At 44.1% G+C, this 27578-nt stretch overlaps 1 long non-coding RNA gene across 3 annotated transcripts in view; it reads left to right on the forward strand.

Moving 5' to 3' along the window:
• The window catches only part of LOC103550212 (uncharacterized), a 107912-nt gene extending 82653 nt beyond the window's left edge, over positions 1-25259 (forward strand). For 2 of the 3 annotated variants that reach the window (XR_011532961.1, XR_011532962.1), the window contains 4 exons: positions 15662-15787; positions 22370-22649; positions 23674-24005; positions 24824-25259. This is a non-coding gene — a long non-coding RNA (uncharacterized lncRNA). Of the gene's footprint in view, positions 1-11527; positions 11661-15661; positions 15788-22369; positions 22650-23673; positions 24006-24823 lie in introns of those variants that run through there. The other variant, XR_544709.2, reaches the window with a different exon arrangement.
• Positions 25260-27578: the final 2319 nt, after the last annotated feature.

Below are 27578 nucleotides of genomic sequence, written 5' to 3' on the forward strand. Positions count from 1 at the left end.
AATAGCAGTGTTCCCTTCTGTACTATTCTGCATATTGCTTTTCTCACTTAACAATATTTATCCACTGTATTTTCATATCTGTATATAGAATTGTTTCATACTTTTTAGTGGCTGCGTATGATTCTATATGAATGTAATGTGATTTATTAGCTGGCCCCCTACTAATGGGCAATTGGGTTTTTTAGCCAATTTGCATTTGCAAACAATGCTGTAACTAGTATCATTGTACCTGTCATTTTATGTACATGCAAGTGTATCTAGAGGATAAATAGTTAGATGTAGATTTGTTGGGAAAGTGTATTTTTAGTTTTGAAAGTTATTGCTGAATTGCCTTCCATAGATTTATACCATTTATAATCCCATCAGCAACAAATGGGTATATGTTGGTTTCCCCTTGGCAACAATGGATATTATCAAGCTTTTGATCTTTGTCAATATGGAAAGGAAAAATGGCATCTCATAGTTTCAAAGTGCTTTTCTCTTTAAGAGTGGGGTTGAGTTTTTCATATGTTTAACAATCATTTGTATCTCATTTCGAAGCTGAAGTTTGTAGCATAGTACGGTCTGGCCTTTGCATCCCAATTCTTGCATTGCAGAACCTAGAATATGCCTTTTATATCTCCGTAGCTTTTGCATCAGTTTAGGTTCATTTTGACTGCAAGTAATCTAAAACCCTGACTCCACCGACTTTAACAATAAGGAAAATGTTTATCTTACATGACATCATGTCCTGAGATAGGTTAGGGTTGTTTAATTCAGCTACTCAGTAAGGTCACTGAGGTCCCTGTTCTTTCCATCTTTCTGATTGCCACCCTCCAACTAGATTACCTCATGGTCACAAGATGGCTGCATCACAGCCAGGCATCCCATTGAGACAATTCAGCATCCAGTAGAAGAGGAAGGGCTCTTTCTTAACATGAGTGTCTTTTTAAGAACAGGGAAAGTTTTCCTAAAGTCCCCTCCCAGAAGGTATGCCTTTGAATCTCACTCTTTGAATCTAACCAGACCTGTGTTTTATGCCTGTTCCTAAACCAATAACTGGCAAGGAGCCTGGCACCATCATAAGTGGCTCATGTTAATCAGGATTTTCTCCTGAATTATATGGAGTAGCAGTGGACACCTCCTCTACCCCCATAACAGATAATTGGAGCACTGCCAACAAGAAACGTGGATTGGCTGTAGCAAGACAGTCAAGTGCAACTGCCACAACCTTGTACACGTTATTCTTTTTGCCTGATAGACTCCTCCTCTGTTTACACTTTGTCTGCTACTATTTGTCTTTCAGGTATAGGCTCAGGGTGGCTCCGAGGAAACCATCCTTATCTCCTCTAGGGTGGGTTGGTAACTCCCCTCCATTCCCGTGGCAGCCTGTGCCACCCTCATCCCGCTGCATGGTAACTCCGGCTTCCCTTCTCTGTCTCCCACCACAGCCCAGCTCCTTGACAGCAGGCACTAGGTTTGGCTTGTTTCTGCATCTCCAGCCCCTAGGACAGTGCACAGTACAGCACAGACATTGAACTCATGCTTGTTAAATGAAATCCATTTGCCAGTATTTTGAGTTTCAAGTCTAGATTCACAGCAGAGATCAACTTATGGTTTTGTATTTGTGAATGGTTTGTTTGTTGAGAATTGGAATTAGGATTATCTTTTCCACATAAAGCAAACTGGAGAGTTTCCAGAACAAATTGTTTAACTTGTGGATTATTGGTTCCTTAAAAGTCCAGAAGTTTGACAAGTATTTCCTGAACACACATTATGTGTTACACACTGCCTCAGTTGCCTCTTTATATGAGAGTAGTATGATAGCTTGTCTCTAAATGCCAAATCTATGCTCTAAGGCAGCATTTTTCAAACTGCGGGTCAAGATCTGTTCGCGGGTAATGAAATCAATTTTGTGGGTCGAAACCATCATTAAAAGGAAAAAAAGAATATAGTAGAGTAGAACAAAATATATCAGAGCGTATTACTCTAGGTAAAGCTTTTGGCTGAGAGAGAGAGAGAGAGAGAGATGGATGGATAGATTTATGTGATGTCCTGGGTCAAGATATAAAATGTTCTTTATTATGGGTGATGATCAAAAGAGTTTAAAGCCATTGCTCTAAGGGTCAGTATATTCTCTTTCCTTTTCTCTTTGAAGTATGTGTTTTTCTACTCCTAGTGTCTGGGCTTCCCAAAAGGAGGGAAAGACAAAGCTTTGGGATTCTGCATCCCATACCCGCTTCCCGCCCCGCACCAGCCCCGCAGCCTTTGGTTGTTAGCCTGGCACAGACTTCAGAGTCGAGGCAGAAGCTCAGTGCTAGGCTCCATGACTTATGATCTCAGCACCCTTGGGTGAGTCACTGGACCTTTCAGAACATCTGTTTCTCTCTTGTGAGATGGAGATAACAACAATACTTGTTCCACAAGGCAATTAAGACAATTGAGTGAAATATGTGAAAATGTTGTGTTGTTTGGTAAACCCCCTCAAGTTCCTCGGAGCAGAAAAGCAAACAGCCCTTGCACTAAGAAATTTCTGTCTCCTGAGAAGGGAGAAAGACCTTAAGGAATGGCCCCACAGAGAAAATTAAGAAGGGATCTGAACACCCAGGGGCTGCAGATATTTGAATCAAAAAAAGGGGGGGGGAATCAATGGGAAAAGGTCAGGTCTCTTTCATTTCTCCAAAGAGTGGTTATTTTTTATTTCTCTGAGGAGCACACTATTCGGAGGTGCTGACAGTGCACACTGCTGAGTCAGGATGGGAGAGTTGCTGACGATGTTCTCTTTTCGTAATCTTTGGAGGAAGGACTGGGCATTGGACTCGGCCCTCCCTTCACCGCTTGCAGGAGGTGTGGTGGGAGTCAGCCAGCCTGGAGATGGCTCAGGTTGGAAACTGTGGTTGAGGGGTGAGGTGGGGGTGGAGTGGGATGGGGTCAGGGTAGGCTAGGGAGGGAACTCTAAGGAGAGGAAGCCAATCTGAATGCTTGGTCTATCTTGAAGGCCATTCCTCACATATCCAAAATTCTCTCTTCTGTGACTGTCTCTGAGCAATAGTCACACTGGACAAGTTGGGCACAGGCTGCCCTGCCTGTTTGTTTCCTCCAGCTATAAGCAATCTGCCTCCCTGGAGATCTCTGCAGGCTGCACAGCCCGGGTTCTCCCGTCATCAGCTGTATTAACAGGAAGCCATTGAAGTACTTCCTTAAATAAAAAGTTATTTTTACTTGTTTGTTGTTACCCCTGAATTGTTAAGACTTGGGAGAAAGATTCTGTAGGGGATCCTCCTTCCTCCCACCCCAAAACACACACACACACACACACCTCTTGAGACAAGATAGGGAAGATGGAAAGTTGGTTTGCTTGGTCAGCAGCCGGAGAAGAGGAGGCTGGTCCCTGGGCTGGGATTTGTCCTTAACTATGCCAAGGCAACACAGAACAAGAGGAAGAGGGAATTCCAAGAGTTTTACATGAAGACTGGAGATCCCCAAGAACCTGGTGGTTCTTTGCTTGTTTGTTTGCTTGGTTTTTTCCAAAGGTTCTGTTCTTAAGGAGTCCCATCTGGGATCTTGGCACCTTACTCCCTGTTCTCTGACGCATTTCAAACCAACCTTGGCCCCGAGGGTGCCAGGGTTCACCAGCATGCCCAGTGGAAGGAGTGTGGAAATAGGCAGGGGCATCATACCCACTGCCAATACCCAATACGAGGAAAAAGAGAAAGACCTCAGCCACGTGTGAACAGCTGAAGCTCGGTCAACTTCCCCAGAACAGAGGGGTGTGTCCATCTGCCAACATTTGTTTCTAGTTGTGCTTTCTTGAAGGTCACCAGTGACCTTGAAGTCACCAAGTCCAGTGACCTTTTCTCAGGCCTCATCTTCCAACTGACAAGCCCCTCTTTTTTAAATGCTCACCCTAGTGAGCTAGCTCTCGCCCTGCTTCTTTGATAACTCATTCTCTGGCTCTTTTTCCTTTTTTCTACATCCTAAGTGTATGACTTTCCCAAGCCTCTGTCTTTCGCCCTTTTCTTTCTCCACCTTCTCTCCTTCTGGGCAAACTTTGGTTTCCTTTGCGCACAACTAAGTAGTATTTTAGTTGAGACTTTTGTTTCCAAGTCACAGTAACTAGCTTAGGCAAAGAGAGGGTTACATTATAAGGTGTCTACAGAGCCCAATGCAGAAGTGAGAGTGGGTCTCAGCTGGGGCTGAACCCACGACCTAGTAGGCTCCCAAGAATCCAGGCAGAGTCCGCTGAGGCACTGGTCTCTGCCTCTCTATATGTCTGCTCACATTCTGCTTCCTGGATATCTCTCTCTCCCATCCTCTCCTTTCCTGGGCCACCATCTTACCTGAGGCCTTCATGACCCTTTTAGTGATTTCCTCACTGTTGGTTGTATCCTTCATCCAAGCTACTTTATTTTGCAACTATGCCCTCTGTGTTGGGTCCCCTTCTTCAGAGGGTCCCCCCTCTGGCCCACCTTGGCCGTACCTCTCCATGGGGTACATCAATGGGCCATTCCCATCCAAAGCCCCTGTTACCTTTGTACAGCCTATTTTCTGGGCCCGGGCCAGCCTTTTCTCCAGGTCCATCCATCTTTACAGACCACACCATTAAAGTACTTATTCCTGGACCTGAAAAGTGCCCAAGGGGTAGTTGTTTGTTAGAGAGGGGTATGGCGAGGTGGGAGTGGGATTGTGTGTGGAGCTTGGACATGTCCATGTAAATGTACTCAAGTCCCCTTCGTCGTGTAGGACAGAGCCTGAGCTGAGTGAGCTGAGAAGAGAAGTAGGGGTGGGCCAGGGGCCTGCTTTCCCTCATTCTACCATGTCCCATCATGGAACTCGGAGAAATTCAGGAATTCTATTTTTGAACCTGACCTTCCATGTTGCTATGAAGGTTTATTTATCAGTGTAAGGGGAAGGAATATGTTTTATTTAATAATTTGTTACTTTGATTTATAGCTTTTAGATATGTGACATGTGGGCCTCAATTTGTACTCATGCCCTGGGCCTCTTGCAGACCCTGGGGGTAAGTCTGTATTTCACTATAGCCAGTTTTTATTTTTTATTTATTTATTTTTTTTGAGGAAGATTAGCCCTGAGCTAGCTACTGCCAATCCTCCTCTTTTTGCTGAGGAAGACTGGCCCTGAGCTAACATCCATGCCCATCTTCCTCTACTTTATATGTGGGACACCAACCACAGCATGGCTTTTGCCAAGCAGTGCCATGTCCACACCTGGGATCCAAACCGGTGAGCCCCGGGCTGCCAAGAAGCAGAATGTGTGAACTTAACCGCTGTGCCACCAGGCCGGCCCCGCCAATTTTTAAAAATATATATTTCCTAAACAAATCGCTGATTATATCATCACCTGGCTCAAAGCTTTTCATGATGACTACTACTGCTCACTGGGATGTAAATGGCTCTGGTTGTTCATTATTCTGTGTCAGATGAAGCTGACAGTCAGGTGGGACCTGCCTCTCATCAGAAAAAGGGTTAGGACAGGCTTGAGTTGGCAAGGGAGCAGCTCACTGCTCGGAGCTCACTGGGGAAGCTTCGAGGACAGAAGCCAGAGCAGCCTGACAACCAGCAATTGGAGCCTCAAGCAGAGATGATGTAAGTTCATGCAGACAAGTGTCGGAAAATCAAAGACAAGGCTAAGGGAAGCTGTCAAGAAGTGGCCACTCTGAAGTTGTTGAGGAAAGCAGGGCACACGGCAAGGTAAAGGAGACTGGATTGCTGAGGTCACTTTTTGCTTCTGTTCCAGATTTTCCTATAGTTCCTATCTGCTGGAACTTGTCCTGGCCTAATTCATGTGAGACCCTTCTAGGGCGTGGGAGTGGACAGGAACAGAGTGTAGTCCTGAGCAGTCCTTAGCAACAGCTTCTGATGAGCAGCTCAGAACAATAATGAGCATGCCATGTTCGTAATCAACCTCCTATTGAATATCTTTAAAGGGATCAAATTTGGGAAACGATCCGTTTAGATTAGAGGGAAGAATAAGGGGTGGGACTGAAGTTGGGATTGGTGGACTAGGGCAAAAGGACGTTCCAGTACCTTCTCCACCTTCTGAGCTTGAGTCAGGTGCTTGTGCTGGGAAAGAAGATGCAGAGCCAGGATAAGGCTTCTGTTGGGCATGGCTCCATCTGCCAAAGCACTGTGGGATATTCTCATTCCAGACGTGCAAGGATTAAGAGCTTCACAAGGAGCTGTTGCTGAGCTTGAGGGACAAATCAGCCATTTTAAAAATAGGGAATATTTCTATGTGTGTTCTAGGAAAAGCTTTGAGTACAAGACAAAAAAAAAAAAAAAAAAATTTGCGTGCACAGCCTTCGTGGACTTCGAAAGCAGACATTAAGGACAGTCTCTCCAAAATCCAGATATCAGATTGTTCTTTTACATAAAATTGTTTTATCTCAAACTCATTGCTATGGGCCCTAAAGGAGGGACATCCTGGCACTTTGGAGGAGATGCTGATGTGTTAAGAGGCTGCCTTGTAAGGAGCTCAAAGAGCCCACTTACCCCATACTTCTTAAACCAACAGACATCAGAACCACCAGGCAGTATTTGTTCAAAACACAGAATTTACCAGAATTTTTTTCATATTTACACAAAATTATCTCTTGAAAGCAACTATAGTAAGGATCTCCCTTTTAAAACAAGCCAAAAATTATTTTATATATTTTAAATTTTTAAAAAGATACATTAGATTTACTAAGGGAAATTTTTTACTATAGGAAAATAAAATCCCACTTGCAGATGCTCAGGAAAGGGCAAAATTAAGTTAAAAATGCCCCCATATTAACTTAGTAATAAAAGCAAAATGTTCTAAAGGTTACATCAGTCAGGGTCCTGGCAAAAAATAGCCTTCTATTGAGTCATTTGAGAACAAGGTAATAAAAGCACTATTTGCAAAGCATGGGCTGGGCTTAAACAAAGAAAAAGAGATGATGCTCTGCTCTTGGCTGGTAAGTGTAGGAGCCACTACCGCCACTAGGCCTGAAAGGGCCGGGGAGTGGAACCAGTTAAGGGACCCTAGAAGGAAGGCTGATGGCAAGGGCCAAGGGCCACCTGGCAGGAGGGAACCAGAGAAATAACTATGCCAACCTCATTGGCCAACCCTCCCAGAGGCTGGAGGGCAAAGAGAGCCCACTGATGCAGTCCCTGTGGCTCAGCCTCTGGGGAAAGAGCAGGTGGAGAAGGGTGGCAAGTGGGACATGAGGGGCAAATGGAGAAAATCCAACATCATCAGAGACAGCTAGGGGCCTAGAGAGGCTGTGTGTATCTTCACAAGCACTGAAGAAGACAGTTAAGTGATTTCTTTCTCTATCATCTTGTTTCTATTACCCTGTAGCCTGCTTACAAGAAATATTCTCATTAACATTATGGTCTTGTATGGGGCAGGGGAGCAGAATCCTATGCCCCTCCCCTGGACTTACAGAATCAAGTCTACTCAAGAAGGGGCCCAGAAATCTGAACTTTGAACAAGCACTCCAAATGACGCATAGCCAGCCTTCAGAACCATTGAGCTACAAAATGAAAGGCTGAGCAGTAGCAGTTATCTTGTTGGAAAAGTGAGAACAGTTACCTATATTAAGAAAACAACTCTGCGCAAAGTATGTTTGCATGCGGACAAGGACAGGGCCAAGGACAGCATGGAGGAAAGACGAATGAGAACAATTGGTTAGAAAGAGTGTTCAGAGTTTTAAAACTTGTTTTGCTGTGACGATGTTCATACAAGAGCTTGTTAAATTAAAAACACTTTGAAGAGAACTTGGAGCAGGTGAAAATTAGGTCCCCATGGAGTCTGACCCCACTCCCAAGGAGTCCCTGGAATTCAACCACAGTATCTAATTTCTCTTGGTCCCGACCAGGGCTGCTGAGAATCCCAGAGGCTCCCTAGCCAGCTTAGTCCTGAACAAACATCCAGAGCGAACATCTGTGGCCCGAAAGAGGAAGGTTAGCCCCTGACCTGGCTTCACAGGACCCCAAAAGCCTTTTAGGTATGGATGGGCAGGCAGCCACCATTGACAAGGAGCCACCTTCCCTCCTCCTGGGCTGACTGGCTGAACCTTAGGTACTTGGGCTGGCAGGCCCCTTCTGTTGGTTTCCTTGTCACCAGTTCTAGAAAGTGAAAGTTACCTGCTTAAGGTAACCTTAAATTGCAATGGAAATAACCCTTGGGGCTAGAGATAGCCAGGTTGTACTGGAAGTTTCCAAGGCAGCAGGGCTCTTGTGGCTGTGTCCCTACAGAGGCCCTGGGGTGGGCCTTCTGCCTCTCCTTGAACTCTTCTTTCTTTGATTGGTCTGGTGACCTATAAAGCTTAGGAGGGGGCAAGAGGAGGCCACAGGATCAGGCTGGTTTCCCAGAAGAGGCCAGTGAGTTGCCTGCAAAGAGGAAGTTGAGCTTATAGGCCTCAGGGCAGGGAGAGAGGCCCTCTCTAACTCAGGAAGTGAGGAAATGCTCATTATATTCTATGTAAAGGGATGCCCAGTGCTTTCTGGGACGACACAGAAAAGGACTATTTATTTCTCAGCGGTCTTGTCTGAATTGGCAAGCTTGGGCAAGCGCAGAGCAAAGCAGATCCAAGACAATCATGTGATGGAGTTACACCTGCTGAGATAAAAAACTGCGGCTCTCCAAGCAAACATTCTTGCAGACTCTGCATTGCAAACTCTGGCTCAGGAGGATGGGGCGAATTTGCCTTTTTTGCCAACTAAAGGCAAATGGAGGAGGGCAGAGCCTGGCAGCTTCTCCAGCTGCCTGGTGATTTGAGGGTGGGTCTAACCACTCCCCTCCCCCACCACTCCCCTCCCACTGAGGCCTAAATAACAGGTATGAATTTGCTGCACTTCATCAAGGAGGAAGGAAATGCACATCTCTTTGTTTTTTCCAAATCAACTGAAATCAAGTTCTGAGCCCCACCTTAGCCTGGCTGCTGGGATGTTTGATATTAATTATTATTGAAATTCCCTCTTCCCCTCCACTGGGCAGTACTAGAATCCAGGGGCCTACTTGGTAACAGAAAAATGGGACAGGGGTCTGAGATAGTCAATAAAATAGCCACCATTATTAATATTGCTTCACTTGTTGTGAGATGCAGCTATTGGACTAAAAGTTTTCCAGCCATGTCTACTTTGCTTGCAGGTTCTGCATAGGGGGCCCTTGTCCATGTTTTCAAGGTCATAGAATTGGAGATTGTCCCTGAAGTGTTAGTTATGTGCCAAGTTTGGGGTGGGAGGATGATGGAAGGAGCTTTGAGGAAACTTTAGATCTTCCATAATCTGGGGCATCATCCCCCATTCTTTGCTAGAGATAATTAATCTTTGCTCATTTCCATGTATATAGTGTTGACGAAAATAATCCATAACCAATCTATAAATGAAAATTTGGGAGAGTTTATTCTGAGCTAAAATCTGAGGACCATGGCCTGTGGCGTTTCTTCCCGAAGGAAGAAAGGGCACCAAAGAAGTGAGGTATACAGAGTGGTTATATATCCCCAAACGGGATGTTTCACACGATTGAAATGTCCCTCCCACAATAGTCATGAGACTGCTCTGTCAGCACAGTGTTTGATGGACACAGCAGGTAGTGGGTCTGCTATCTCGGCGGATGCAGCAGGAAGCAAGTCTGTTGTCTCGAGCTGGGTGGTCACAGGTGAGGGCAGCAATCAGTTCCTAGCCCAAGGAAAGGTGCTTAATCCTTTAGGAAATGCCAACGTTGGGAGGGAGAGGGAAGTTGCACCTTTATCTCAAGGGCCTTTGCCATAGGGAATGTCTAAAGCAGATATACAATGCATGCTCAACGGCCACGGTCAGGCCCTTTTGGAAAGACAAGGTCAGGCCGAATTAGGTTTACACCAAATGGCTTCCTCATATTCTCCAATATATCCTATTGCTTGCCATTTCTATTTGTCAATAGACACATAAACAGCTTAGAGTATCCTCCTCGTCTCACCAGATTGCTGCCACTAAGACCTTTCTACATTCTGGAGGCCCAGCTGCCAGGCTCCAGCTGCTTCCCAGGGCCCTACAACCTCTAGGGCTGTGCCCTGAACAGAAGAGGCACAGCTCTCCACCATTTAAGGGTGCCTCCCCTTTATTGTCCTCCCTGATTGTAGGATTCGATGCTCTCCCTGATCCAGGAAGACCCACCTTCTCTCCACCCATCCCCACCCCATCCTCTGGGGCACCTTTAGCTTAATTCCTTCTTGTGCCTGATCCCTGAATTGTAGAGAAGCCATTAGCTAAGGGCTCCCCCCATGACCTCCCGGGCACCCCCACAAGACAAAACCAGGAGCCACTGAACACAAAGCCTTAGCTGATTTGTGGGGCTTGGTGGCCAGTGAAGAGGAACAGAAAATTTTTTTTCCTATAGCAGGAAGGAAAATAAACCTCATTCTATTATCATGCCTGAAATTCTGTCACTGGAGAGTCACTCCTTTGGGTGGGATATTGCTGTCTCTAAGGGATCCAAGATGTTGTCACCCCTTGGGAGAGGTGACAAAGTATTGCCGCACCTTAGAGTACAGGGTTCATCTGACACTGCCACAGTGGCAGGTGGGAGAATACGGGTGGGGACCGTGGGCAGGCCTGGTTCTGCCCCACTTTACAATCAGGTCCAGTGCTGGCTTTCTGGTTGGCTGTCTCAGGTGCCGCTGACCTGGAAGCCTCCTCTTTCTGTTGAAGACAAGCTTGCAAATTTCCTGTGGTTTGTTAGGGCTGAGCCACCACAGCCTAGGCAGGTAGCCAGGTGGGATGATTAGCTCGGATATCAAACCCCGGGGAGTTACTGCTGTTTTGTAGGAAACAAAGACCCACAAGACCGAGTTTAGAACAAGGAGGAAATCAGAACACAGGTTCATGTATCTGGCAGAGGCACTGAGGGCAGCAGCCTCTTTGAGTACCCCTGGGGTGAGGGGTGGAGGTGACTTCGTTAAACTCACCCTGTCACGGGCAAGCACTAAGACCAAGTTCCCCCCAGGACTGCCAAGAACCACTGGGCAGCTCTCCGGTCCCCTCTGGCTGGGAATCAGGTTCCTTCACTTGCTATCAGTGTGACCTGGGCACTTAACTCACGTTCTGTGCCTTGGTTTTCCTGTGCCTAAAATGGGGATAACAGACCCACTCCAGAGGGGTGTTTGGGGATTCCTCGGTGTATTTAAAGCTCTTAGAAGAGTTCCTGGCACACGGTGAGTGTTATGTAAATGTTAACTGTTGTAGTTATTGTTGTTGCTGTCTAAAGCCAGGTGCATCCCGGAGCCAGGAGCCTCAGGCAACCCTCTGTGGCTGCAACTAAAAACAATTATTTACACTTGCTCCCAGCTTGCCTGGGGCTATGATGAGATAATGGCTGTAAACGCTCCGCCTTTCCTGGGGATGGGCAGCATCACCAAAGAACCCTGGTAACAGAAACTTTTACGTGTGGCCTCTGCAGCCTAAGTGGACCCTGCCCCTGGGTGGCTGAAACATCCCCTTCACGGCCATGCTTTGAGGGGATCTGAAAGGCTTTCTGGTCCCAGCACCTCTCATCACAGCCTTGCCTCAATGTCTGAAACTGTCTCCAGTGCTTCCAGAAGTTCTGAAGAGCAAAGCCAGCCTGCAGCCAGACTGAATCCTGACTCTACTCGCTAGCTGAGAATCTTGGAGAAGTTACTGAATTTCTGTACCTCAGCGCACTCATCTGTGAAAGTGAGACTGATGAAAGTACCCTCTTTGTAGAGTGTTTGAGAATTAAATGAAATAGTGTGTGTAAAGATTTTGCAAAGTGCCTGGTACACCATGAACACAGTAACTGGTGGTGATGGTGGTTTTGATCACGGAAGGCATCAACTGGAGATTTAATATTTACCGATCTATGAGTACTCAATTTTAAACATTTTATAATAAACATTAAGTTTACAAAAATGTTGAAAAAGTAATACAACGAACACCTTTGTACACACCATTTAGATTCAATGATGCTTTGTCTATGACTTTGCCATTTTCTGCTGTTATTTGTGCAGTTTCTTTGCTATTGTGTGTGTATATATTTCCCCTCAATCATTTGAAAGGAAGTTGCAAGCGTCATGACACTTCAGCCTTAAATACTCCGGTGTGCAGCTCCTCCAATAAGGAGATTCTCCTGCGTAACTACGATACCATTAATACATCTAAAACAACTGACAGTGACTTTTAAATATTATCTAACAGTGAGTCAATATTCACACATTTTCTGTTGTTCCCCAAATGTCTTTTAGGTTGTTTTTCCCAACAAGAAACCAATCATAGTTCATGTGTGCATTGTGCTTGGTTATGTCTCTTTAAATCTAGAGTAACCTCCCCATCTTTTCTTTTTTAGGGGCACTGACTTTCGAAGAGGCCAGGCCACCTGTCTTATAGAATGTCCCGCTTTCTGGATTTGTCTTATTGTTTCTTTGCAGTGCTGTTTTCAGTGAAAAGTTTGAAAAAAATCTGGAGCCTGAACTGGACTCCTGGGTTGTCCCAAGGACATATAACCCTACTGCCCATCGGTCTGAGGGAGGAAACCAAAAAGCAAGGCACACTCAGTTTTTTGAAACTCTGCACCTGTTAAACCCTAACTTCCCATTATCCCCTCCCCCCTAGCAACCACCATTCTACTTTCTGTCTATGAATTTCACTTCTCTAAGAACCTTATATAAGAGGAATCATACAATATTTGTGTTTTTGTGACTGGCTTATTTCACTTAGCTTAATGTCTTTGATACCAGCCCCAATATCGGTTCCCCCACAGTAAACCCAGCATATATGGGGTTAAAACCAAAGCACTCATTCCCTGCTTACTCTCTGGCTTCCCGGCTCTAGAAACCACTATCCACCATGGGGACAAACAGCCAAGGTCACCCACTTGCAAATTCCCTTATCATCCTCCTCCCTGTGAGCAGCCTCCCAAGGCGGAAGGCAGGCTGGTGGGAAAGCTCTGACCAGTGAGGCCACAAACTCTCTGCCCCCCACCCCTCCCAAGTAGAAACATTCCTTGCAACCTTTAAAACCCCTCACCTCCCATCTTTTGGGGAGACAAGAAGAGACGAGATGAATTTGAGGACTCTCATCTCCTGGCTGATGTCATCTGAAATCAAAACCCTTTCCTTGCCATAAGCCTGGTGTTCTAGTTTTTATTTGGCACCTCTTGTATGGTGGGTAGGGAACCTATGTCTGCAGGCAGTAACATCTTTAAGTTTCATCCATGTTGTAGCATGTGTTAAAATTTCCTTCCTTTTAAAGGCTGCATGTTATTCCATTGTATATACATAACACATTTTGCTTGTCCATTCATCTGTGGATGAACACTTGGGTTGCTTACATGTTTTGGCTGTTGTGATAATGCTACCATAAACACAGATGTACAAAAACCTGTTCATATCCCTTCTAGGTGCACTCATTTTTGCCTTTCGTCCTGGGGCTAGCCCTCATGTAGCCTCTAGTAACTGGTAATTTTAGAAATCATGTTTTAAATTCAATTTTCCTTTCTATCATTGTCTGCATTTTATCAAAGTCTAACATAAAACTACTCCTTCCATCTCGCCATTATCTGGAGCTTATAGCCATCTACACCAACAAGAGAAATCTGGACATTATTCAAAGTAAATATTCTACACTGCTTACTGTGGCAAGTACATTGATTATAATATCAAGGTGTGAGAAGCCAAAATCTCCAAGCTTTTAAAGCCACTAAATGTAAAAGGCCAGAGATGCCCTTTTAAATCAATTTAATGAATTTTTAATCTGTTAGGCTCCCATACTTTAGGGGGCTAGCTTATTAAAAGTTCTTATTCCAAGTTTCCAAATTAACATGTGAGATTTATATCTAGCTGCTTACAAACTACGTACGAGAGGAAGCAGGGCAAAGTAGAATGAACTCTGCACTGGATGATCAGAGATGGGGAGTCAGTATCTCAGCTCTGGTGATAACCGTGTGACCTGGGGCAAGGCCTCAGCTTTACTGCCTCCTCCGTCAATGGGAGCTTGGGTCATAGGCCTCACTGCAATGACTGCCTGAGCTACATCCTCTTTATTTGCAGAAATCCATAATAGCGAGGCAGATGTGGAAATGGGAAAGCCCTGAAGCTGAGTTCCAGCTTCTCCACAAATGAGTTGGGTAATCTTCAGCAGATCCCTTAATTTTATGAACCTAAATTTTCTCACTTGCAAAATGGGCATGATAAATATTGCAGAGCAGTGATAAAGATTGTAAATAATGAAGTATGGTGAAAGTGCTTTGTAATTTTAAGGTGCTGTAGAATCACATGAAAGCAATAACGTGGAAGCTTTTAAGCCATAAAGAGCTCTATAAATGTAAAAGATTACTAGAGAAGTAAAGGCACTATTCTTGGTGACTCACTGTACAAACTCACAATAGTTTACATTAAAAATAGATTATAAGGGCCAGCCCTGTGGTCTAGTGGTTAAGCTCCGTGTGCTCTGCTTTGGCGGCCCAGGTTCAGTTCCTGGGCACAGACCTACACCACTCGTCAGTGGTGGCAACCCACATACAAAACAGAGGAAGATTGGCATGGATGTTAGCTCAGGGTGAATCTTCTTCAGCAAAAAAAAAAAAAAAAAAAGATTATAAATTCCGCTCCCCTCTTCCCAAGAATCCATTCTCCATTGGCCCCGGGTATTCCCTTAAATTGCTTTGGATGTTGTGGTAGATCCTCCCCCATGCCCACTTTGTCAGCTTCCAATGGCTGTTTGAAAATGCTTGCTTTATTTTGCTCCAGAACTTGTTGCAGCATATCTTGTTTCAACAGCCTTCCAGCCTGCCAGTGGAGCTTTGGTTCTGCCCGTGGTGATGACTCTACAGCTCTTTGTCAATTCTTTTGAGTCCTGGAACACATGATCAGCTAGTTGGGTTACGTGTTGCTTTAACCACTGAAGAGCAGATTCCCAGGCTCTGCCATGTTTTACAATCTGCAAGTTAATTATGATTGTTTTAACAAGTGCTCCTCACCAGAGCTTCAAATAGCCCCATCAACGTTTCTTCACTCCTTTCTTTACAGCCACACAACCCTCTCTTCTAAGGAACTCCCTGTGTTTCCAGTTCAAAGGGAAAAAAGGGAGAAAAAAAGTGCAGGAGCAGATGAGCTCACGAGGTCAAAATTGAACTAATGGATCAATGGATTCTAAATTGTTTTAGAGTTAAGGATTGTGTGCCAGGCGAAATCATAGCATGCATAGGAATCACCTGGAATTAATAACAAAAAGTGCAGATTTCTGGACCTCGCCCCAGAGATACTCTGATTAAGGGTTTCTGGGGCCGGTTGTTAAACACGCTCCTCAGATGAGTCTGAAGCAGGGGGCCTACATTTTTAGAAACCTGGTGGAGAGAGCACTGGTTCTCCTACTGTTTTATGCAAGTTGTCTCTAGACAAGCCACACGCTTACTGTGCTAAGTCTGCATGTTTATAAATGGACCTGAAAACAGCAACTGCCCTCCCAGCCTCACAGGTTTGAAATGGGAGTAAAATGAGACAACAGACCTGAAACGGTTTTGAGAAGTAAAGAGCTCGTGTCAGTTCAAGGCACGCTCATCCTTCTCAGCATTCTCTTCCCTCAATGGAGCAGAGCCCCGCTGGCAGTGCATTCCGCCCCCACCCCACTGGGCACTTCCAGGTATTCACTTGAAGGGAGGGAAGCCCCACTGACCTGCCTTGTCTATTTGTTCCACACAGGTTCACCTAGGTTTATGCCCTTCCCAGTGGAGTGCTACAGGACCACATACATTTCTGTTTGAAATCTTGATGAAAAGGGATCTGGGATGACCCTCCTAAGAGGCTCAAATCCTCCTTGAAATCTAGGTACGTCTGCATCGTTACTGATCCCATTAATTTCATTTTCTACAATGTCACATTGTTCCTGGGCCACATGACTTCCCTATGAGCCAGGATTCGTACCTGAGGGTTCGCAGTCCACACCCGCCCCTTGCACTCTGGCTGTGTTCCCAGGTACAGTATATACATTTTGAAGTTCAGAGTGATCAGCTTCACATTAATCTCTTCTCCTTCACTCTGTTCTAATCCCTTTGGAAAGAACCTTTCCAGGGTATTCTACCCTTTTGGGCCACACTCAGCTTGGAAGAAAATACTGGGGAGTATCGTTTCCAGTTAAAGCACACTGCCCTCCTCTTTTAGATATACTGGGCGGCCCACCTGCTAGGCCTTCAACTGCTTGCGGCCTTGTTAAATGTTCTGCAATTTCTGATCACTGTCTGAGCGTTCACAGCTACCCTGGCCCCTAAAGAGCAAAGAGGGGCAGGATTCTCCTCTCAAGGCTTGATAAATTCTTCCCCTGCTCATTCTCTCTCATTTATTCAGGCAGTCGCTCAACAAATAGTCATGGATCACTTAGTACATGCCAAGCATTGGAGAGACAGCCCAAGACAGACGATATTCCTACCCTGAGGGAGTTTATGTTCTCATGGGGAAGACCATTAATTAGTGAACAAGAAAATTTAAGGTAGCAGTAAAAATGAAGAGAGTGACACACTGTAGTGTTATGCAGAGCGAATGGGGCTGGGGAGTTGCTACCACAGATTGAGTAGTCAGGAAAGGCATCCCTGAGGAGGTGACATTAGAGGTGACACTTGAGTGACCCAGCCTTGGCAAGATTGTGCACTGGAAAGCTGTTACACAAGCTTTTTCTCTGATGGCTTCTGTGTTATTTTGCAAAGAAATCCTTAGAAAGTCTTATGCTTTGAGCACAATGACATTTTTGTAGGTTACTGCTAGGATATACACAACAGCCCACCAGAATGAGGAGTACTCAGCATCCACCCCGCCACAGCTCTGTGCTCCTTTTCAAAGCATCGCTTTGGTCAGTGGTGGCAAATGAGTCAAAGGATCCCTCAGAATAGACTCCCTAAGAGGCCTATGTGGGGGATCCGAATTGGTCACCCCCAAATGTGTCTTTTTGCCTTGATTATTTTTAAGAACAAAAGACTGAAAGAAACTTTGACCTTCCCCCTGACTGCCTAAAAGAATTTAAGATAGAAGGCCTGTTCCAGGAAGGAGCTAATACCGTAAGATAACTGTAATGTGATGTAAAATGTGTCTCTTGGGTCACATTGTCTATAGATGGCCCAGCGAACATTTGTTTATCAAATGTTCGCTTTTCCATCTCCATGTAAATTGCCTTCCACCCCTTTGAAGACCCAAACCACTACCCACAACGTCCTCCTTTGTCTTTAGCTGAAGATGGTATTTAAGGTGGCAGCTTTGGCTATTCTGGTGATTTACTCAGTTTTCCTGGGCCTCTCGCATGTATACATGTTATTAAACTTTGGTTTTCTCCTGTTATTCCATCTCATGTTAATTTAATTCTTAGACTATGAGTCAGTCCTGATGGCCTGGTGGTTAAAGTTTGGCAGGCTCCACTTCAGTGGCCTGGGTTCAGTTCCTAGGCACAAAACCATACCATTCATCTGTTGGTAGCCATGCTGTGGCAGCAGCTTACATAGAAGAACCAGAAGAGGGGCCAACTCAGTGGTGTAGTAGTTAAGTTCGTGGGCTCTCCTTTGGCGGCCCAGGGTTCACAAGTTTAGATCCCAGGCATAGACCTACACACTGCTTATCAAGCCATGCTGTGGTGGGATCCCACACACAAAAAATAGGAGAAGATGGGCACAGATGTTAGCTCAGGGACAATCTTCCTCAGCAAAAAGAGGAAGGTTGGCAATTGATGTTAGCTCAGAGCCGATCTTCCTCACCAAAAAAAATGAGAACTGACAAACAAAATATACAACCATGTACTGGGGCTTTGGAGAGGAAAAATTTTTTTAAAAATTAAATTAAATTAAAAAAGAATAACTCTTACACCATCCAGAAGGACCTAGAGGGTAGAGAAATTGTCTTCCTCCCTAGACCTATTTTATCCAATTAAAGTAAGCATTTTACTAAAGTGTTGTTTTCAGAGCCCTGAGAAAGGGCTCCCATCTCTCAAAATACTCTGGACTTTCCAACCACATCCTGGAGATTGAAATTCTTCTTAACCAGTTTTTCTTTCCACAGCCAGTTAAAAGGCTTAAAATGCAATACCCTCAAGGAGAAGAAATTGGCCCTGCATACACACTATGGTTCTAAAGAGGATACAGGCTCTTTCTGTAAGGGGAAGGGAGGGTAGAGGAAGAGACACGTGTTGGAGAGAGCCAGAAAAGGTAAGGGGACAGGAAGAGCTAAGGAAGGGGCAATGGAAGGACGGGAAGGCCGTGTGCCCTTGAGCAATTTATTTAATCCCTGAGGATTGCAGCTTCTCTAGACTTCTCCAGAGCTTGAGGAAGTGGGGCATTCTTGGAGTTGGTCAGAGGGGTTGGCTTTGGCTGCTGTCTGTCCCTTCTGCCTTCATCCTGAAGACTTGTTCCCACATTTCAGAAGGTAGATTTCCTCATGGGAGGAAGCAGTGTGTATCCAGGACCATTTGCCTCAGAGGAAGTGTAAAGGGAAGGCCTGAATAATTTACACATGAGGATGGTAGGAAAGTGGCATCTCATGAAGCAAAAGCTTCTTCATCTTTAAGAAAGAGCCAAGTGGGCAAGAAAGCCTCAGTGGGAGGAGACCTCCAGTAGTACATGACCACCATTACGGGTCAATCCCTCAGGAACACAGTGTGATTCTAATTGGGCAGGAGATAGTAGGGGGGGGGGGGGGTGGGGGGGGGGTGGAATCTACAGGGGAACTTCCAGCACTGAGCAACCTACCCTCATTTTGTTACCCTGGCGCCCAGCTGGAAGGGTCAAAATAATGGGGTAAAGGGATGGAAAGAAAAGTCCTAAAGAGCTTTGTGGACTAATTCAATGAATATTTAGAATAATAAAGTAAAGCGAATAAATCCTGAGGCCCTCAGGAGTCTCCATTTCCCAGAATCCTAATTAAAGAAGGTAATCCAGGAGCCAAGAAGAAATTAAACCTGCATTTCAATCTTTAGAGATGTGAATTTCTAAAAACACTGAAGGGAATCTGATTCATAACCCAAAGGACACTTCTTAAATTCCCTTTTCTCTCTTCCTTAATCTACAGCTGACAGAGACTTTTACCCACCAAATCCCTGAAATTGTCCCCAGTACCCAGGCCCTGTGTTCATCCCCGCTCTTCATTCTGCCCTTCTCGTTCCTCCCATCTCTGCAGTTCCTTTCTCTTCCTTTCTCAATTCTGCATAGCAAAAACTTGCAAACTGATTTGGAAAAGACTGGACTATCCTTGGAGCTGTGCCCTGCAGTGGAAATATAATGTGAGCCACATATGTAATTTAAAATTTTCTCATAGCCACACTTAAAAAAGTAAAAAGAAACAGGTAAAATTAATTTTAATAATATAATATGTTTAACCTAATATGTCCAAAATACTATTATTTTAACATGTAAGCAATATAAAAATTATTCAGGAGATAGTTTATGTTTCTTTCATACTACGCTTTTGAAATCCAATGTGTATTTTACACCTACAGCATATTTTTAAATGGGCTAACTACATTCAGGTGCTTAATAGGAACATGTGGCTAGTGGCCTTGTTGGACAGTGCAGGCTTATAAGTTAGGTGAATGGGCAGGAGAAGAGGAAAGACTGGACCCCAAATATGGGGATGTGGCCTGGTTTGTGAAGATGTTTTCACAAGTTGGCACAATAACAAAAGAACAAGAATAAGGATAATGTGCCAGGAGTCTTCTATTTATCTTCCAACTCTTACAGTAAAATTTTGATTTCAGTGATCATATTTTCAATTTCCAAGAGTTCTCTCATTTTCTGAACTTTCTTCCTTCTTCCCCTCTCTCCTTTCCTTCCTTCTTTTCTTTTTTAATAGAATGCTGTGCTCGTTTCACGGAAGCAATGTTTCTCTTCTCTCTCTGATGACACTCCTTCTAGTTGGTCTGGTTCTCTTCTGCTTCCTTCACTGTTTCCGTTTCTTCTGAGTTCCTTTGTACTGTTGGTTGGTTTTGGCCTCTGTCTTTCCTGTCAGAGGACTTTCTCACACATTTGAGGGTTCTTAGCCTTCTTCCTCTATAAGAATGGGTCACGAAGAAGCCAACTGGAATTTGGGGTGGGGAATAGAGATGCCAGATAAAATACCTGATGTCCAGTTCAATTTGAATTTCAGATGAACAATAATTTAAGAAATATAAGTATGTCCTAAATATCGCATGAGACATATTTCTACTAAGAAATTATTTATCATTTATCTGAAATTCAAACTTATCTGGGGATCCTGTATTTTTATTTGCTAAATCTGGCCACCACAGGAGGGATCTTAGTCAACTAGCGGGACCCCAATTTTTCTTGGTCCTGTCAGTTTTCTCAGTTTGCCTTTTGGGGCTATAAGCCTAGCTGCTAATGTGCCACAAGCCAAATGTGGGAAGGAAGCAGTGTGCAGACTGTCTTCAGTGCTACCGTCTACCCACCTTCACACTGTGTCTGGTGCCCTTTTCCTGAACCCTCCCCACTTTGGAGGTACCGCTTCCCCCAGCGTCTGAGTCTTTCTGGGATTCTGAGACTCTAATTAATTCACTTCCCTGCTAGGTTTAACTTTTAGCTTTCTGTGAATATTGTTTATTTCTCTTTTGCTGTGTCTTTGTCTAGTGTTCTTTTAGTCTTTGAGGCTTTACATCATCTAAAAATTCCTTTGCTTAATTTGTTTTGTGAGAATAGGGATAAATGAGAGTCTTCAATCTGCCATGTTTAACTAGACAACAGTGATTTTCCATTTATTTTATTGGTCAATATACCTGGAGGAGAAATTGTCTCTAAGGTGTTACATACCCAAATGTCCTGGGGGAAAAGGTGTTTGGATAAACCCAGGACTTTTTCTTCTCTCTTCTCCTCTGCACCCAGTGAAAGACCAAAGGTGACCCTGACATGCATTCTCTGGCCTTCCAGACTCGGTACTTCGCACTGTTGGCTCCCCAAGGAGAGCTGGACTAGAGTGCCTATAAATTTTCAGTCTTAACCAACTGTGGGTTTTCAACCTAACCATTCCCTGCAGCTCTGTGGCTTAGAGCAATGAATTTAGATAAGGGCAAGGTTTATTGTTGTTTATTGCTTTACAATAAGTGCTGTTTGCTCATGGTAATTGGTTCACAAAGGCCCTTCAGTCAGTAATAAATAAAAGCCCAGGGTCATTTGTTAAGCAAGGTGAGGGGTCCCAAGGCTCAGTGAGGCCTGAGTACCCTGGTCTTTGCCTAGTTTCTTGGACACACCCTCTGAAAGGAGCCCAGGAAATTTCAGAAGCAGTCTGATCACTTCCAAAAAATTATTTTCTACCAACTCATATTGTCCTAATTAAACTAGTTGCTACATGTGGCAAATATTATAGGCAGTAAAATTCAGGCCAATAATCACACCGTCAAGGAATGAACATGAATAGCAAGAACGAGGCAGGAGTACCAACGGCTCTCACTAGACTTGGCCCCATTTAACAGAGGATGAAACAGGCTCTGAGAGCCTTGTAGCAAGTAAGTGGCACCACTGGTATTTAAAATCCTGTTTGGCAGACTCTCACTCTTAGAGAGGGATTTAGACCCTCTTTAAATTGAAGAATCTAAAATGCCTGTATGCAATCTGGGAAAGCAAAGGGTAAAACCAAAGAACTTTCTGCAGAAGGAAATTTCCTATTCCTTTGTCAAATATGGTTTTCCACAATGAATTACTTCTCTAGCAGATATTGCAGGGCAGTAAGACTCGGAGGACAGTCATCAGGAAGGCTTCTGTTTATTTTTTTTCTTTATTTTTGAGGAAGATTATCCCTGAGCTAACATCTGCCGCCAATCCTCTTCTTTTTGTTGAGGAAGACTGGCCCTGAGCTAACATCTGTGCCCACCTTCCTCTACTTTATCTGTGGGAGGCCTGCCACAGCATTGCTTGATAAGTCGTGCGTAGGTCTGCACACGGGATCCGAACAGGTGAATCCCGGGCCGCCAAAGCAGAACGTGCACACTTAACTGCTGCGCCACCAGGTGGGCCCCAGGAAGGCTCCTGTTTTGGTGGTAGTATCAACCAAACAAAATCAGGAAGACTACATGGTGGGAAGAGGCAAGAACTGGACATCTGTCTTGGTTTAGTCCACAGTTAAAGAGCACTGATTTTCTTTCATAGTAGACAAGCTCATCTTCAGGAAAACTGACAGATCTCTTCCCCTGCAAAAAACAACCGCATGCTTGATGGGACTCAGACCTGGGCCCATCAGTCACCTCTAGGTCAGGAGGTATTAGAGAGACAGGTGAGTTCCTATGAAGAGTTCGCATGGCGGGGAGAAAGATGGACATGTCATGTCAGTTACTCTCAGGGAGTCCAAAGAGTCTGGCAATGTTAGATTTTTATGTTCATTTTAATTGTTTTGATGTCTTAACCTAGTAATAAATTGCCAGTTAATCACTTTTTTTTTTTTTTTTTGAGGAAGACTAGCCCTGAGCTAACATCCGTGCCCATCTTCCTCTACTTTATATGTGGAACACCTACAACAGCATGGCTTGCCAAGTGGTGCCATGTCCACACCCAGGATCCAAACCAGCGAACCCCAGGCCGCTGAAGTGGAATGTGGGAACTTAACCACTGCGCCACCGGGCCAGCCCCCAGTTAATCACTTTTATGGAATAGTAAAAGGTGCATAAAATGTCAGTGCTGCCCTGCCCAGAAACCCCTCCCCAGCATGGAGTGTTACTGAAACAGCTTTCATTCAGGTAAGTTGGCAATTTTATCAGAGCATAGAAGACACTGACAATTTCCCCACATGCTGCAGCAGACAATATAAAAAGCCTCCAAGTCCTAATATCCTCTGGCCCCAAGAACATGTCTTACACAAAGAGCAGCTCTGCAGAGTTTGGTCCCCAGGTTACGTTATTTTGATGGTAGAGAAAGCCCATATTTCTTCTTCAGAATTTAGAGGCGAGGGGTCAGTAGATAGGGAGATAAGTGATTAATAAATGTGATAAAATGGACATTCTGCGTTAAGCCTAAACTGCATGGGTTTTTAGATGAGGTTTATGTAAGAACATTCTTGAATTTTTTCCAATTACCAGTGAGGTTAGAGTATCTGTGGAAAGCTGCCATGCACAGACACTGGAAAAACAGAGTCATTCCCAATTTCTGCCACGTGGCCCCAGCGTGACCTTGCTGATGTGTTTGAGTTTTTAGTCCCCTGGCTTAAGTGGAGAGGAGAACCCTCTTTACAAGGTTACCTTGCAGAGCAGTAATTGTCAACTCTGATTTTGCAAAAAGCAAGAGCCTTTCTGGGATTGTTGTGAATTCTCAAGAGATTTCAAACTAGCCTACCGTGCCTCTCCCACCAGGTGCCTGCCATTAGGAGAAGCAGTTGAGAAATCAAACCATGAAGGGGTGGAGCAATTCCAAAAAGGTTGAAAATTCTTGATATAACAAGGTCGTAAAGCTACCGAGTAAAGGAAGAAGTGACTTGACTTTCTGATGACTAATGTGACAATCTCAGCACTTCACTTGGTTGCCATTGCCAAAGGAGGAGGGATGAGGAAGAAAAGAGAGGGAGATGAGAGGCGGAGGGAGAGCTGCCTCAGTTGTGACAGTTCTGCTAGACCATAAATTAAGCTAATTATTAGTATCAGCTGTTACTTATTTAATTCGATAGCGCTGCTTTGTAATTCTACAACTCTTAAATTGGCAAAGCGTTTTGTAATGGCGCTGTATGAAGGATCCTATATAAAATTAAGTTTACTATTCTTGTTGTTATAGTTTAGGAGTCACCCTACCAAGCTGGTATGACATGAATTAAGAAGGTGAGCTGCAAAGGAAGAAGCTGAGAGCTGCTTATTTCAAGATAGTTGTCTCTAAGCCCAGCCAACAGAACAAGGTGCCAAGGGATAAAAGTTAAGTAGGATGAGATCTGCAATAAAGCCAAAGATGTGGGTTCTATTTCTGATTTTGTTATCATTTTGACCTTTTAGAATGCAGAAGAAATGAAAATGTTTGTCTTATATCGACCTGCCCAGGATGTAATAGAGAAGAACAAGACTCAAGCAGAGAAATGGAGACTTCCCTTAAGAAATGCATTAACTAAATGTCAGGTGATACAACCCTTGAAGGTCTTCCATCCACAACAATTTCACTTGAAAGCTATTTATTTAGGAAACAGATGACAGAAAGCCCTGGAGTTGCAGATTAATATTCCCTCAGTACACCTGTGTTAGAACACTTCCAGTACTATAGGCAAAAGAAGCCCAGAGGAGGATCAGGAAGACGTCTGTGTGTCTACATAGTGACTCTTCCTTGTAGCATTGAAAATCTTTCCTGACTATTCAACGTAAAGAATTACGAAAAAACTTAGTAGACTTTTAAAAAGACTTTACAGGGAAGTTTTTAAACAAATAAAAATATGTAGAAACACGAGAAAGCAGAATGATATGAGCAAAGTTCAAACATTCAGTAACTATCTAGTGAGCACCAACTACTGATGTGCCAGGCAACTCACAGTGGTGAGTGACGTAGATTAAGATTCAGTCTCCACAGAACGTAAAAGTTGCATGCTGTTCTGCGTTTAAGAGAGGGGGCCTGATCTTCTGAAATCTGTTTTTTGTAAGTAGGCTAAACATAAATAATGAACAGGATAGAGATAGAATATGGTAGCTTTTTAAGGCAGGGCTCAGCAGCCTATGACAAGGGGTCCCAGAGCAACTTTGGAAACAATTTATAGTGGTTCAGTGTTCAAGCTGTGGAGAGCCAAGTAGGGGTGCTACCCTGAGTTTATCCCAGCCTTTCCAAGCCTTCTGCAACCTCATCTCCACCTCCACTCCCGCTGGATTTCTGGTAGCTGAAGTATCATGCCTCTGGGCTACCCCAACACTCATTCCAGCAGGTTAGTCAAGTTTCCTGCCTTTCTTTGCAGCTATACCCACTTCCTAATGTGGTTCACTGGGATGTCAGTGAAGGAAATCATGGCAGCTACTTCTGAATTTATTGATCCCAATTTTGGAAAGAGTTTCCAAGAGAAAAGGACAGCCAGTGTCACAAGTTGGCCATCTATTTGCATCTGGAAAGTTGGAAGCTATCTAGCTTGCTGGCCTGCTTGACTGTACCACGTGACATGGATAATAGCGACGCTCTGGCAACACAGGATGGTTCAATTCTCAGTCAATATTCACTGAGCCCACACAACTGCCCAGGCATCATAGAAAGAGTTGGCACAGTCCTAGCCTTTGATGGATTTGTAATCTAAAGTTACATTTAAAAGAAGAACTTAAAAATATGCAGGTTAATTCTACTCCCTAAATATTTATTGATTGTCATTAACTTGGACCATTAAACAGCTATCTTTTTGAAAACCGTCTCTCTCTGCCCTCACTAATGGAGTGTTCTCCATAATAGGCTTTTTCTCTTTCATAAATGTTCTTCTATGGCTTTTCCCTTTAAACTAAACTAAGGAAATATTATCATAACTGAAATCTTTCCCTATTCAGCTAGAAATGAGCATTTAGCTTAAAACAAATTGCAGGCCAAACTTTAAAGGGTCATTAATTAGTAATGGTACCAGAGGAGCAAGGTGACTAGATGGCTGAAATTGGGCAGAACAGGCCTGTTCTGCTTCTTATCCCATTTGACAACATTTGTCCTTCAAAAGCATGTTTAATCACTGAATGAGGTAATGCGGTAGGATTTCGGCATGGTGCCTGGCACACGGAGAGCTCTCAATATCTGTTCTCTGCCCTGTTTCCCTGTCCCTTCACCTCCTTTGCTCTCAGCAGTCACCCAAGCCTTCCAACCTTTTATGAAAATAATGGCTTGAACTCCCTCAACTTTTCTCAACTTAAAGCTCATCTCTTTGGTACTCCTTTCCCGGGCTGACTCCACTGATAATCTTGATGCCATCCGCTCCAGGCTCCTCTGTAGCCCTGCTCTTCCAGTAACCCCTTCTCTACTGTGATCTTCATTCTCTCCCGCTTGTGTTTCCTTACCTTAGTCAACGAATGCTCTCTATCTTAAAATCCAACAAAACTTTCTCTCAACCCTTTTTCTTCTTAAGTTACTGGTTGTTTTCTCCTACCTATTGCACCAAGCTTCTTGAAAAAGTAGTCTACACTCCCTCCCTCCACTTCCTCATCTAAAATCTGCCCCTCGCCTATTGCAACCGGGCTTCTGCAGCTACTAACACTGCTTTCCCAGTGATTGCAATCCCAGAGATTGGCAATGAGCTCCTCTCTACCAAATCTAGCGGCCTCTTCTCATTCCTCTTCCACCTGTCCGTGGCATGTGAATTGCTCACCCACTCTCCTGATAAATTTATTCTTACTTGCTTTATCTTTATCTGCCACTCTTTATTATCTCCTAATACAATACTTTAAATGCTGGTGTCCTCAAATGTCCATTTTTAGTTGCTTCCGTTTTGCTCTGAATCAGTGCTTCTTGAACTAGACGTATATAAAAATTACCGGGGGGGGGGGGGCTCTTTAAAAATGCAAACCCAGATTAAATCCAATTAAATCCATACCAATTAAATCTGATTTCTGACCTCATCCAGAAATTGGATTTAATTGATCTGGGGTTGGACCCAGGGATCTATTTTTTAAATGCTCCTCTGGTGATTCTCAAGTATAGCAGGATGGAGAACCATAGCTCCAGAATATCTACTTTCTTTCTTTCTTTTTTTTTGTGAGGAAGATTGTGCCTGAGCTAACATCTGCACTAATCTTACTCTATTTTGTATGTGGGATGCCACCACAGCATGGCTTGGTGAGTGGTGTGTAGGTCTGCACCCATGATCTGGAACTGCGAACCCCCATTGCCAAACCAGAGCATGCAAACTTAACCACTATGCCACCGGGCCGGCCTCTAAAATATCTGCTTTCATCTCCTGTTCTTACATTATTCCTGAAACATTAGATCCAAATTTCCATCTCTTTGCTGAGTATCTTAGCCAGAACGCTCCACAGCACTTCATTTTCTAGGTGATCTGAATCAAACCCATGTTCCCAATTCTAAGAACATTCTCCTTTATACTTACAGGGCTACCATTCTCCCAAACTGGATACCTAGAAGTCATCCTTAAAAATTCCTTCTGCTTTGCTCCACAATTCACTTATTTGCCATGATCTATAGATTTTATTGCTGACCCATTTCAAATCCATTCTCTCTACCACCATCCAATGTGCCATTTTAGGACCTTATGCAAAAACTTCTTACCTGGTGTCCCTGCCTTCAGTCCCATTTTTTTCAGTCCCTTTTCATCCCATCCTCCACGTGCCAGTAGAAAGATCTTTCGGGAACACAGATCTGGTTGTATCCACTCATTAGCCACCATTAGATTTCTTTTACTCAAGAATAAAGTCCAAATTCCTTAGTAAGGCCCTCACAATCTGGCCCCAATTTTCTAAAGCCACTCTCCTCTATCCTAGCTTCCCACCCCATTATGTTCCCCATAGTGCAGTCATGGTTCCTGAATCATGGCATATATTCCTTCTTGCCTTTGCTTATACTGTTCTCTCTGTCTGGGACTGGATTCAACTAAGTTCAATGAAGGGACTGTTTACAGAGATACAGTCAAGGTAAAGGGAAGCCACAAGAGTGTTTGAGACATTCAGAGACGAGCAGAGAGGGAAGTTCTTACTTTCCATAGACCCGAAGGGCCAAGGGGATGACCTACTGTT

This window comes from Equus przewalskii, chromosome 25 (assembly GCF_037783145.1).
Source record: "Equus przewalskii isolate Varuska chromosome 25, EquPr2, whole genome shotgun sequence".
Lineage (NCBI taxonomy): Eukaryota > Metazoa > Chordata > Mammalia > Perissodactyla > Equidae > Equus > Equus przewalskii.